General features: G+C 35.0%; 1 protein-coding gene across 2 annotated transcripts in view; it reads right to left on the bottom strand.

The window, feature by feature from the left end:
• LOC107656000 (receptor-type tyrosine-protein phosphatase delta-like) overlaps positions 1 to 12,155 on the bottom strand; it is an 84,527-nt gene extending 72,372 nt beyond the window's left edge. The window contains exons 1-4 of one of the 2 annotated variants that reach the window (XM_016443634.1): positions 11,833 to 12,155; positions 9,265 to 9,285; positions 4,663 to 4,744; positions 1,378 to 1,417 (exon numbers count right to left, since the gene is read on the bottom strand). The gene's annotated coding sequence lies outside the window, so the exon portion shown is untranslated. The remainder of the gene's footprint in view (positions 1 to 1,377; positions 1,418 to 4,662; positions 4,745 to 9,264; positions 9,286 to 11,832) is intronic. The other variant, XM_016443652.1, reaches the window with a different exon arrangement.
• Between the last annotated feature and the right edge of the window lie 1,815 nt (positions 12,156 to 13,970).

Raw genomic sequence — 13,970 nt, 5'->3', positions numbered from 1 at the left:
CTAATATATATATATATATATATATATATATTCAAATTAGACCAATCTATGTTTTATGTAACTGAATTGAAGAAGTTATGTCCAGTCTTAAAGAAAAAAATTACATGACATAGCTATTTGTAAGACTATAGTCTAAACATTTTATGTAACTGGCCACAGAACAGGTCCACAACTTGTTTATTCTCATTTTGAACAAAGTATCTATTGCTGATGAATTGTGTGTTTGTACTACAGTATATTTTTTACATTGTGGGGACCAGCCTGCGGTCCTCACGAGAGAAAACAAATGATTAAAAATAATAAATGATGTTTATCTGGAAGTGTAACAATGCAAACAGGTTTTCTGTAAGGGGTAGGTTTAGGGTTGGGTTAGGGGGTAGAAAATATTGTTTGGTCAGTATAAAAGTAATAGACATCTATGGAAAGTCCCCACAATTCACAGAAACAAACGTGTGTGTGTGTAGTAAACAAGAGAGACAATATAACCAGTTACTTTTAAATGTCTGGGAATGTTTTTTGTGTTTTCTTTGGCTGAAAGATCACTCTAAATCCCTCTCACACAAGTGAGCGTAGAGCAAGGATGGAAAAAATCTGAGGTGAAGCTGAAGCAGAGTGATTACAGAACTCTATGAGCGGAGAGGGGAACTCCACTCCCACACTTTGGCTTCTATTGGAAATATTTCCGTGAGCAGAGAAAAAATGTACCAGCTAACTGGCCAAATTTTGTCTGAAAGTGAGTCACTCGATATTGATTTCCTATTTATTGAACTGTTGTGTAAAAGCAATATCACACTCACTAACATGCTGTTTTACAGAGAAATATATTAAGTACAACAGCATTCATGTAATATAATATAATATAATAACAAAATATCAAATAAAATGTTCCTATTTCAAATAAATACTGTTTGTTTGAACATTGCAATTTTCAAAGTGTCCTTAAAATGTATCATGGTTTATAATATAATATAATATAATATAATATAATATAATATAATATAATATAATATAATATAATATAATAATATAAAGTTAAATCTCTGCAACTAATCTCCATTTTTTTTTTTGTCTGGCTCCTCCAGAATATTCGGGTGCCTTTAACTGAATTATCTGGCCATTGCTATTTTGGGCTACTCCTGGGGACAAAAATTATCTAGCCAGTCAAGTTCATCTTTAGAAACAACATGGCAGAACTGTTCCACTTCCTTCCATTAAATCAAGCATAAAACTGGCTGAGGCAGGCATGGTTGAATACATAATATATATGATTTTTTATAATACAGAACAACAAACTGTGAACCAGGAATGGATTAACTGGTGTTGGATTGAGCTTGAGGTGATAAAGTGCACTTAATAAAAGCATGAAGGTGTTCTTACCTTTTGATGTCCCACATGCTGCTGGTCAGAGTTACGGAAGCTGGTATGACACAAAAAGAAGAACATAAATTATTTTCATATCTTTCAGATTTTAAAATGTTAAAATATCAACCTCCAGAGGAGGGCAGCAGCAGTCTCACAGCATGAGATAATGCCTTAAAATCAACAGAAAAAATTGTGCCAAACAGAGGAGGACAGCCCCTGCTGTGTCTGCTTTCTACATTGGTTTATTTGCACCTTCTATTTATAGATGAGCTATGTGGAATATACTATCTTCATCTATCACTTTAATGCACTACCACATTCATAAGTACCACCTCTAATAAAGAGATGGAGAGAAAGGAGAGTGAGAAAAAGAAAGGGATAGTTATTGAGCGACTGAGAGGAGAGGGGAAAAACGATCTAATGCATCTAATGCAGCTCCAGTTTAGCACATTAAAGCAGACAGACACGAACACACACACACACACACACACACACACACACACACACACACACACACACACACACACAAGAAAGACAGACATGAGGAGTGAATCAAGGAGTGAAAGAAAATATATGGAGAGACAGGGAGTAAAAGGAAGAGATTGAAAGGAAGAAATAACCAATAGAGAGGACGAGAGAGACACAGAAAGAGTGAGAGAGAAAACCAACAGAGGAAGAGGGAGAGACAGAGAGTGAGAGATGAGGTATGTATTTTTAGTGAATTACATCTTCAACGTCAGAAAGAGTTGGATGCATCTGTGAGTAGCTCTCAATAATGCAGCAGTGTATGCACTATAAAACACACGCGCACTCTTAACGCGCTAAATCCGCTGAAGTTTTATGGTCATATACAGTATTCATGTGCACGTTATTTGCTGCGAGGCTTGACAGCAGCTGGTCAGAGAGAAGCTACTTCAAGACCAACTGTGTGAGAACACAGGAAGAGGGAAACGGGTTTGGGGAATACAGAGAGGCATTTGTATTGCGCATGTAAAAAGGGAAGCGGTCTAAAGCGTCTAAGAGTGTCTCTGGTCCAAATCCTAGTGAGCTGTCTACTGAGGCCGCATTTTAAGATGTCTTCATACTTGTGATGGCTGTTCCACAAAGTAAGCAGCATGACTGTGCTACTTTGATATTCCTAATTTAGGCTGAATTGTAGGGCATGTAGTGTAAGAGTCCAAAATGCATTGCAAAGAGCTCAGTGAAAACTACATCCAAGTTGCTGGATGAAGTGAGAGAAATGTTGACTATAAGTTGCATTTATTTATTGAAAATACAGTAATATTGTAATATTGATTACCATTTAAAAATTGTTTTCTATTTTTATATATTTTAAAATGCAATTTATTCCTGTGATGGCAAAGCTGAATTTTCACCAGCCATTACTTCAGTCTTCGGTGTAACATGATCCTGTGTTAGTGATAATATGTTGATTTGACACTCAAGAAATGTGTCTTATTTCTTTGAATGTTGAAAACAGTTGTGCTACTTAAGGTAAAACACTGCAGGCAAAAACACTGCTTTTGTCTGTTAGTGGAAAGAAAACATTAAAAAATCCAATTTTAAGTGTTTCTTTTATAGCACTTTATCTATTTGTGTCTCTGGATTTCAATTACAATAGATATCTTTAAAGGCCGCTATCTCAAAATGAGATTTTTCTCCTGCACTGAGCCAAAAATCTCCACTTCAGTAACACTTACATATACCATTACTATCTATATTCTGAAGGTTTTTAAAGAGGGGTTTGTTCATATATAATTGCTTGGTTTTATACATTTTATTCCTAAAAAAAATAGTGAAATAAAAAGGTATAAAAAGAGAAATCCAAATTCCCCTCTGTAAAAACATTTGAGTCTAATATGTCAACAAAATGAAACAAGAATTTTGAACCTGTTCTAGACATCTATGCAAATTAGTGCATATGTAATTAGATAACACCTAATTTGCATATTTAAACATAACATTTCAGAAAACATGTAATAGAAAGTATATATTTTTTTGTAATTCCTAATGTAATCAATCAGCTGTGTAAGTATTAGTTAAATTGTTTACCCTATTCACCTGGGGTGTCTCTCCTTAATATTTTTGTGCAAACCATGATATATATTTTTTAGGATTCTTTGGTGAAAGTTCAAATGAACAGCATTTATTTGAAATAGAAATCTTTTGTTAAATTATAAATGTCTTTGCTGTCATTTTTGATTAATTTAATGCATCGTTGCTAAATAAAAGAATTAATTCCCAATTCCCATACGCAAATGTAATATACAGTGCCTTGCGAAAGTATTCACACCCCATTAATTTTTTTTCACGTTTTGTTATGTTGCTGCCTTATGTTAAACTGCTTTAAATTACTTTTTTCCCACATCAATCTACACTCCATACACCATACTGACAAAGCAAAAACAGAATTGTCACAACTTCGTAAATGTATTAAAAATAAAAAAAACTGAAATAAGTACATTGCATAAGTATTCATTCAACTAAATATTTCACTGAAAACCTTTACAGTCTCAAGTCTTTTTTGTTTGATGCAACAAGCTTTGATCATCATTATCTGGCAATTATCTGCCATTCTTCTCCTCACCTCTTCACCTCTCAATGCAAAGATGTTAAAAACCTGTTTTTTGCTTTACCATTATGGTGTATGGAGTGTAGATTGATATGGAAAAAAAGGAATTTAAAGCAGTTTAGCATAAGGCAGCAACTTATAAAATTATATATAGCCTTATAAGTAAGATATGACAATATCTATATCTATATACCAATAACTATATCTTGATATAGGGGCAATATGTCATATATTACATGTCCATATGGGTTTCTTTAATAAAATGTATAGCTACTGTATACTGTATACTGACTATATCTGATATACTGATAGTATACTGACTTCTAATAAGGTGAATGACTTTCCCACGCTCCCACCCAATTTTGCGTAAATTTCAGATGCAATCATGCAAATGCATTTGTAGATTGATTTGAGGCAACGCTATCTGACCACTGGCACAACGTTGACCACTGGCAGGTTTTTAGAAAAAATCATTCTTTTTTTAATAAATTAGACACTTTGGCTTTAAAATTATAGCATTTTATTCATTGTTAGCTTAGCAACATGCTAACTTTATAAATATCTAAAACAATTATAGCTTGTGTGCTTCGCAAGCTGCTGTTGCTGCCTACTGTATGTAATGTAAAGTGTTCCAAATCAGTCACTTATGACTTGGCATGCTGCCTTAGTTAGCTAGGCTCATTGGGTTTTGGACAGAACCGGTGTGTGTGTGAATGCAAACAACTTACATGCGCTAATATGAGTTTAAACTGAGCCTAAACTCAGCAGTCTCTCGCTGGGTGAAAGAAGGACAGACTCCACAGGACTCTCCTGAAAGATGAAAAACTCATTAAACACACACACACACACACAGCCCTTTTAAATCCTTCTCTCTCAAACATCCACACACTCACTGAAAGCATCAGTTGGCATTTGACTTTTATGATTTTTTCAGTCTACTTTGGAAACAGCTGACTCGGGTATTCTCCCACTAAAACTCTGCGATCAACAGACATCTGTCTGAATATGAGGGTCTTACTGTGAGCTTGTCACTTGAGTAAAATGGAAATTTTGTCTATTATAGACTCTGCATGACAGAAAATGGTCATATATGCTTCAATGTATACAGTATATATACACTACCATTTTAAAGTTTGGGTCAGTAAGCATTTTGTTTGTTTATTTGTTTTGAAGAAGTTAAAACTTATATTCAACAAGGACCCACTGAATTGATTAAAAAAAAATTAACAGTAAAGAAATTTTATAATGTTACCCAAAAGATTTTATTTTAAAATAAATGCTGTTCTTCTGAACAAATGTATCACAATTTCCAAAAAAAAAAAATTATTAAGCAGCACAACTGTTTTCAACTTGGTAGTAATAATAAATGCTACTTGAACAACAAATCATCATATTAGAATGATTTCTGAAGGATCATGTGACACAGAAGACTGGAGTAAGGGCTGCTTTACCGTCACAAAAATAAATTAAAGTCACCATGAAATCAAAATTGAAAATTCTTATTTTTTAATGGAATACTGTAGTGTTTATTATAAATAATTTATCCGTGCACTTCATTCTTTTTTTTTTATTCATGTGCCCTCGTAATCTTTAATCAAAAACGTTAACCTCCCCTCCCGCTCAAAACGACTCATCTTCTCTTCCGGTCACGAACTATGGCGCAAGGGCGGAGCTAGTGACGTGAGGGGTAAACGCTGGGATAAACGACAGGGGGAAAAGCTGAAGCTGATGCTTCACTTTATAGCACTGACACCAGTCATGAGAGAGTACGTTACCCCTAAACATTGAAAAGATATTAGGATATTAAGACAACATTACTTTTAGGCATGGGCGTAGCTTGTGGGGGGGCCAGGGGGGCCTGGCTCCCCCATAGCGATTTAAGAATTTTACTAAATATTTATTTATAAAGTTTTTTCTATGAAGTAAAAATGCATATAATGCAGTTAATAATACATGTAAAAGTGAATACGTAAAAGTTAATACATTTTAAATTGTTATTGTAAGTAAATTAATAAATCAAAACAAACTTAAAAGTCTCCCTCAATCTCATTTGCGTAAGAATTGTCACGTGAAGAATCTGCATTTTGGTGGATAATAGACTTAACGGTAATGCTTGCCTATTTTGTGGAATAAAATGATGTTCCGCATTTTTAACAACATACACGAACTGCAGAGAAATCTGGAGACAACGCAAAACTCAGATGAAGATATTAATGACGTGCTTAATGATTCCGGACCCGGACAATCAGATAAAGGTGATCCACAGGACGCAGCCGGTTTAGCCGCACACTACTTTTATGCCGACCATTTACATCCAAATGTTATTTAATTTTCACAGAACACAACCTTTAAATAGATTTTAGAATATAAACTGTTTATCGTCTATTCAGTAAGACTAAATAAAAAGTGTGCGCCTCATTGTGCATTAACTTGAATCAAGCCCAACAAATGTCTGTTTTAAAAACAGTGGATGAGTAATTCACTCCTTGATTTGCTTAATAAAAGCCTCCTTTGAGATCGTTTTGACAGACATGTTTATTGTGCATTTTAAACGTGTTTATTGCTAAGTTTAGTGTGGCAAAATAGAAGCGCAGCTGTAATTCGTGGGCAATGTATGTGGTTACCATGACAACCTCACGCACTTGCCACTGCTCTATGTGAATATGTAGATTTACTATAGCAAAACTAAAATGTGTTTAAAAGTACGTCTGACCAAATCCACCGGTTCGGTTTGACCCCCCCAAACTCAAACGTCAAGCTGTGCCTATGCTTTTAGGACATCGCAAACTAATTTTTTTCATGAATATGACTTAACCTGATGGAGGACGCCGTGCTAAGTCATTCAGGCAGTCTCTCTCTCTCTCTCTGCGCGTTGTTTAGGCATGTTTTGTGCCATTGATCGTCATTGTCATCCTTAATAAATAAAACATTTATTCATGCCTAGGGTGTCAGCGGTGAATCCAGTGGAGAGAAATCCACCCACAGCTAACTGCAAACTAGCATTCAGATCGGCCCCCATTTTTTTTTGCCCCAACTTCCAACGATCCAATCAATTCCCGAAGGACGAAATCAAGTCCCACCCTCTCATTTCAGATGCCGTTTCACTTGGATATACATCACAGTAGAGAAGAAAAGATAATCACAACTTCCGTTTCATGCACACTGACTGTCTTATGCTATGCTCTGTTTGTTATTTGTTCTATTTTCATTAATAAAAAAACAACAAAAAAAAAAAACAACTTCCGTTTCATGCCGACTTTAAAGCAATAAGGCCTGTGAAGCTGTGGTTTACAGTGAATTTATAACAGCTAAGGGGCGTTGTTAGGCACGACGCGAAGTGGATAAATAAAACGGTTTTATTTACGTATATGGAATAAAACGGTTATTCCATATACGTAGTAAGGTTTCACAAAATAAAACAGAGCAAATAAAATGTAATGATATTAATAAAAACATTATTCTTCCACCAATCAATGTAGTTCCTCAGATTCAGTTGTGGTTGCAACAAAGTGGTTGCCAAGCAACAGAAAAATGTAAACAAAGGTGTATGTTTGTAGAGTAATTTACAACAGCTTCGAATGTGGCTCAGCCAATCAGAATCAAGGACCAGAACTATCCGATACATTTTAAAATATATTAAAACAGAAAACACTTTTTTGAACTGTAATAATATTTCAGTATTCTTTACTGTTTTCATTGTATTTTTGATCAAATAAATGCAGCCTTGGTGAACTTAAGAGATTTTTTTTTTTAAAGAACTTTAAAAATCTTACTGACCCCAAACTTTTTAACGGTGTGTATTTTCAGTGTATGTGCATTCTGTATGTATGGTGAGGCCCACATGTAAGAATTTTCTAAATGAATACAAAATGTGTTTATAATGTAATTATAAATTATATTATCAGCATAACAATTTGAGTGAAAAGTTACATTTGAAAATGGAATTGCTTAGTATTTGATATTTGCACTCAAGCTAACATTGTCTCCCACAGTTTCTGCAAAACCGGATGATCCATGTTATCCAGCATTTGAGAATGTTCCACTGAGCATCTTATGAGCTTCGACGGAAGAAACAACATCTGGCCTTTTGGTACAAATTTGTTTACATTTAATCAGTGACCTAGAAATAATGCAAAAATATGTCATTTCACACACACACAAAAATCACTGTAGTCTCAGAGTTTTTGGCCCTACTGTATACTGTACCATTTGCAAACATCTGGATTGGATCTATTTTTAAATGAGCAATATAAATGCAAGAGATCATGCTCAAGTGTGAGATTGCTGTGACAGATGGGGTGTATTTTGGGTTTTAAGAGCATAATGGTGTGAATGCAGTAAGAACTTGTGGCCACTAGGTTGTGCTGTTCACTTTCATTCACCTATCAAAATATTGATTGTAAAATTACCTGAGAAATGTGTTGGGAACAAAAAATCACCATTGCCTATTTATTATGCAATATGTTTACACAATACATGTTCCATAGGGTCTAATATGCAAAGTGTGCATGCTCATATCATGTGTTCCTAAGTGAGACAATAAATAGTTTGAAAAGCCTAAAACAGTCGGCCGCCTGTGTGTGTGTGTGTGTGTGTGTGTGTGTGTGTGTGTGTGTGTGTGTGTGTGTTTGAGAGAGAGACCGAAAGGGCTTAGTGAGAAAGAGAGAAGACATTTCACCCCCTCACTGAATGGAGGGTTTATTGATCTCAGTGGACATCAGCGCCTTCCAGCATGGCATTATACAGAAAGGCACATTAAAACATCTAAAGAGTGTTAGAGCATTGAATATGAGATAAGACAAGCCTTGACTACTGGCTATGAAAGAAAAAAAAAGATGCAAAAGTGGCCTTTTGATGTTTTTAACTTCACTGGATGTGCATTCTTCATATTTAGAGAAGACAAGTAGACCTACTGTACAGTAGATGAAACATGAACTGAACACCACTGTTTTCATGCCAGGCCCAGAAGGAATCTGCTGACATTTTTGCATCTTCTGTGCTGATATTACAGAATTTAAACATAGTAAAATGTGAAATCGAGTTGATAGTACTACGCTTACTACTGATAACCAAAAGCATTATCAAATTACACAAAATATTTCATAAACTAAAACACAAGAGGCTGCATAAGTGCATTCCAATTATGTGGAGATCTGCACAGATTCTGTTTGTTACTGTTCATATATTTGATGGGTTTCTGGTTCAATAAGTTAAAAGATTGATCTCTGCCATGTGCCACATTTCAGTTTTCACCATTCATTCTCACTCTTGTAACCTTGCTTGTTAGTTTTTCCAAGCTGTAAAACTACCAATATGAAGATCTCACTTACCTCTGTTCTATTTGAGTCAATCTGGAAAACAGAGATAGAAAGAGAGAGAAAAATGAGAGTGAGATGAATACAGTCATCCAAAATGACAGCATTACACCAACACTTCATTATCATGCAACTGTTTTTTCATACAAAAGATCAAAAATGCAGTCTCCATGAATTGTGGCAATATCAGATGCTCTGTCATAGTTGATGTAACTCAGTGATTCCCAACCAGGGCCACGCATGCCCAAGAGAATACTTGAAAAGATTTTGATTTTGCCTTGTTAAACCTCTAAAACAGAAACTATGGCTTTTAAAATAAAATATTTTAGGGGTTATTAAATGATTCAAATAATGTTAACAATTTTTGCAGATAATATTTTTAGTTATTTTAAAGAAAAAATAATGTGTCAGTTTGGTCAATTTGTGTCAATTTAATAATATTTATTATAATATTTTTATTTAGAGTTAGAATGCAAAAACACCAGTTAAGACATTTATGTTGTTACAAATGATTGTCAAATAAATGCTGTTCTTGATCAAGATCATGTGACACTGAAGACACGAGTAATAGCTGCTGAAAATCAGCTTTGCCATTGCAGGAATAAATGATCAATTTAAATAATAATAATTAAAAAATAATAAGAAGAAAAATTAAATAAGAAACATTTCCAGTTTGGGGTCAGTGAAAGGGTATTTAAGACAAAAAAGGTTGGGACACACTAATTTAATGTCTCACTATCACACTGCAAAAAGGCTATGAATAGGTAAAATAATTTAGGGATCAACTGCTTGACAGGTCAAAGGTCACGTCAAGTCAATGCGCTAACCACCAAACATAGTAAAAGAGACGTGCATATGTTTGAGCGAAAATGGAGCAGGTCATGACTGTGACCCAGGCCTGTCAGTCTTGAACTCAGAAAGAGACACTTTTAAGAGTTTTCTCCCTGTTTCTCTCTTCTTTTCACACTCATCTTCTCTCTCACATTCGTACACGCACTTTCACACCCACATCTTGAGAGAGTTGTTTGACTGTGTGCCTAATGGTAATAGATGAGGTGTCAGGATGAAGGTGAGAGACACTAAGTCATCCTCACAGCACGAGGGAGAAACGGTTCATCTCTAGCTCTCTCTCTCTCTCATTTTCACTTCGCCTAAATCTACAGGCGCTAAAATGGGAGAAAAAGCTCCTATAGAGCTTCCGTTCGAACACAACGCTGATGTTTTGCATTTTATTTTACTTTTACTTTTAAATAATGTGGCCATCTGTGTCTGAGTTATGGAAGGGAGAACTTGGATATTCAAACTGGGCTGTCTTTTCAGTACACATTAGAGCAGCGGGAAGAAGTCAGCACTTTACACAAGTCTTGTGAGAAAATGTCAAAATATGACAGGGCTGAACAGAAATAAAAAACTGCTTATGCAAGCCTCTTGTCTCTCAGAGAATCACTAGAGTAAAGTGACCTCCGGTTCTCAAGAGCAATAATATACATTCACAGGCATGAAGAGTTCTAAACTAACATAAAGCATAAGCATTATTTAATGTCATTCAATTCAATTTTTGCTACATTTTTACAATTTCCAGAACTTCACTGTAAAAAATACAGTGGCAAAGTTTCACAAGATGCATTTTGGTGACTGCATACATCATTAAACTGCATAATATTGGTGTAGTAACACATTTCAGCTATTAAAATGTATTTGTTGCTGTAAAACGTCCTTATAATAAGCTGTACAATGACATAAATGTCACATGACGACCCCAAGATAACTTTAAATGCTCTCTCCAGTGACTGTTGTCACACAGAAACACCATCAGGGTAATAAACATAACACTAAAATAGCACTATGAACATTACCTAAACAACATAAAATGTAACTTACAACACACCAATGTGCATACTGAAACTAAATAAAATAATACGAATTTAACTTAAATTTTATATTATGTGAATCCTGGGAATTTCCCTGTCAAGTATAGGCCTAATTATGAGATTCATATATATATATTTTTAAGAAATAACATTATTTTAACAATCTGAATCCATAACGTAGGTTATGGTCTTGTTAAATACAATAGGCTATATATTTTATCCATACATTATATTAACTTATTAATTAATTCGTTTCTAAAACATTTTACAATGTAAAATTACATGTATTGTCTTTTAAAATATAATATAAGATTTTACTGTATAAGGTCTCTTACAGTTATACTGTAGGATATTATTCCTGATAATATTTGGACATTTTTACAGTGTGGTTTGTAATAGCCCGCAGTCACTGCAAGTTTGTAAGAAAACCAACAAAACTTGAAGACTTTTAATGAGTTCACCCTGTCCTAAAATGTTCGACAGAGCTTACAACTCTAATAAATAATTCAATTTAACAGCGGTCTGCACATTTACGGCTGAATAACGACGTGTTCTGTGAAAGCACTATATTAAATCTTGGACATTTCTGAACTGACTGCCTAACAATAGTTTGTCTTTGTCTGAATATCACAGCCCTCACACACACACACACACACACTTGACCAAAGCACCGGATGACCTCGCTTTATCGTGAAGCTGCGGGAGCTCTTACCGGATTCTCCAGGTACAGTCGCGGTGCGAGGAGGTCCCGGTGGAGATCCGTCTCTCTATCCGCCCGAGTGAGAGTCCAAGATCTGGTAACTCCGACAAAAAGACGAGTGCACTCTGCACGGTTCTCAAAAACCCTACGTGTCCACGCGCATAACCCGATATAAGTGAAGAGCTTTAGAAGCTTTTGAAGTGGTGCGCTTCACGCGACGCGCTCGCGCTCGCACCCTGCTTTTAAAAATACTCTCCAGACGCAGGTGGGCTATAGGGTCGCGCAAAGCCAGAGGAGTCAGAGCGCAAGTTGATCTCATCAACACAAATCTGATGAAGACACGAACAAAGATATGCAGGATGCTGCTCATACAGACACATGCGCGCGCGCGCGTAAAGGGGGTGACGATTTAGGATAGATTATTTTATTTTTTTTGCATTGAAAATTTCATTAGCATATGAACTGCATTTTAACAGGAAATCCACTTGTTTTGTGTGTGAAATGTAACAAAAACAAAGAGGACCGATTTAACACAACTTCATGATAATACAAGCCCAAAGGGGAGCTCAGCCCAGAGCAATAGAAATCTCATCATCATTCATTAACTCATCAAAAGACAACACACACACACTCACGCACGCAAACACGAACACACACACACACACACACACACACACACTGTGCATCTATTCTAGGACATCCCATGGCTTCATTAGATGGAGTGCGATCTCATTAACAACACAACACAATGCTTTAACTGCATACATATTCATGTATATTCCATGAGCATTATTGTGCCGATGTATGATATTCAGAATGTGTGTTTGTGTGAAAATAAAAACTAGGTCGTATAGCCCACCCAGAGCTTCCTGTGATTATGGTGGCTGTGTACAGAAGACATACACAAACACATCAAACACTCAATTACACAACATGCAAACCACACTAAATGACCTAATACCAGCCTTCATCCTATCTCCATCACTTGCTCACACATTCTGGCTGCCTAAATAAGAAACAGATGATAAGAGAAGGTGAATAATGAGCAGGCCCAGACAGAATTTAACTGCATACATATTCATGTATATTCCATGAGCATTATTGTGCCGATGTATGATATTCAGAATGTGTGTTTGTGTGAAAATAAAAACTAGGTCGTATAGCCCACCCAGAGCTTCCTGTGATTATGGTGGCTGTGTACAGAAGACATACACAAACACATCAAACACTCAATTACACAACATGCAAACCACACTAAATGACCTAATACCAGCCTTCCTCCTATCTTCGTCTCTTGTTCTTACATTCTGGCTGCCTAAATTAATATATAAGAAACAGATGATAAGAGAAGGTGAATTATGAGCAGGCCCAGACAGAATCTGTTCAGCTTTTTTCACACTTTCTGCAGTTTTTTGGAGAGGAAAATCTGCAAAATGGAAATATAATAATATTTCAAATATGATATATTACATAAAGGGAGCTGGAAGTACTGACACTTTTATTGGAAGCTGAAAACATTATAAAATTTTCTGAAATATTTAATAAATGAAAGGGCAGGAGAATATGCAAAATTTGTGAATTATGGCATGACTAAAATATTTATAGCTGGAAATGTATTTGTGTTTAAAGGGATATTTCACCTAAAAAATGAAAGAAAGAAAAAATAATAATAATAATTTGCCCATCTAAATGTCACCAAATTTCTAAATGACAACAAATTGTGTGTGTGTGTGTGCATGTGTACATATATATAATATATGTATTCAGAATATACTTTTTTTTTTTTTTTGAGAATACATTAAGAAACTTTTTTTTTTTTCATCATAATACACATTGGGACCAGAAAGAACATAAGAAAAACATTACTGTCCAAAAGTTTGGGTTTGGTAAAATGTTTATGCTTTTAATTTGACCATATATTGAAATTACACTACTTGTCAAAAGTTTGGAATAATTACTATTTTTTATTTGTTTGAAAGAAGTCTCTTATGCACACCAAGGCTGCATTTATTTGATGGAAAAAAAATATGGTAATAAAAATGCAATATTGTGAAATATTATTATAATTTAAAAGGTAAGAGAATATGCAGATATTTGTGAATGATGACAAAAGTAATAATATTTATTGGTGGAAATATATTTGTATTTAA

This window comes from Sinocyclocheilus anshuiensis, unplaced genomic scaffold (assembly GCF_001515605.1).
Source record: "Sinocyclocheilus anshuiensis isolate Anshui unplaced genomic scaffold, SAMN03320099.WGS_v1.1 scaffold85, whole genome shotgun sequence".
Classification (NCBI taxonomy): Eukaryota; Metazoa; Chordata; class Actinopteri; order Cypriniformes; family Cyprinidae; genus Sinocyclocheilus; species Sinocyclocheilus anshuiensis.
Note: the sequence above shows the minus strand (reverse complement) of the source record. Positions and strands in the feature narration are given on the sequence as shown.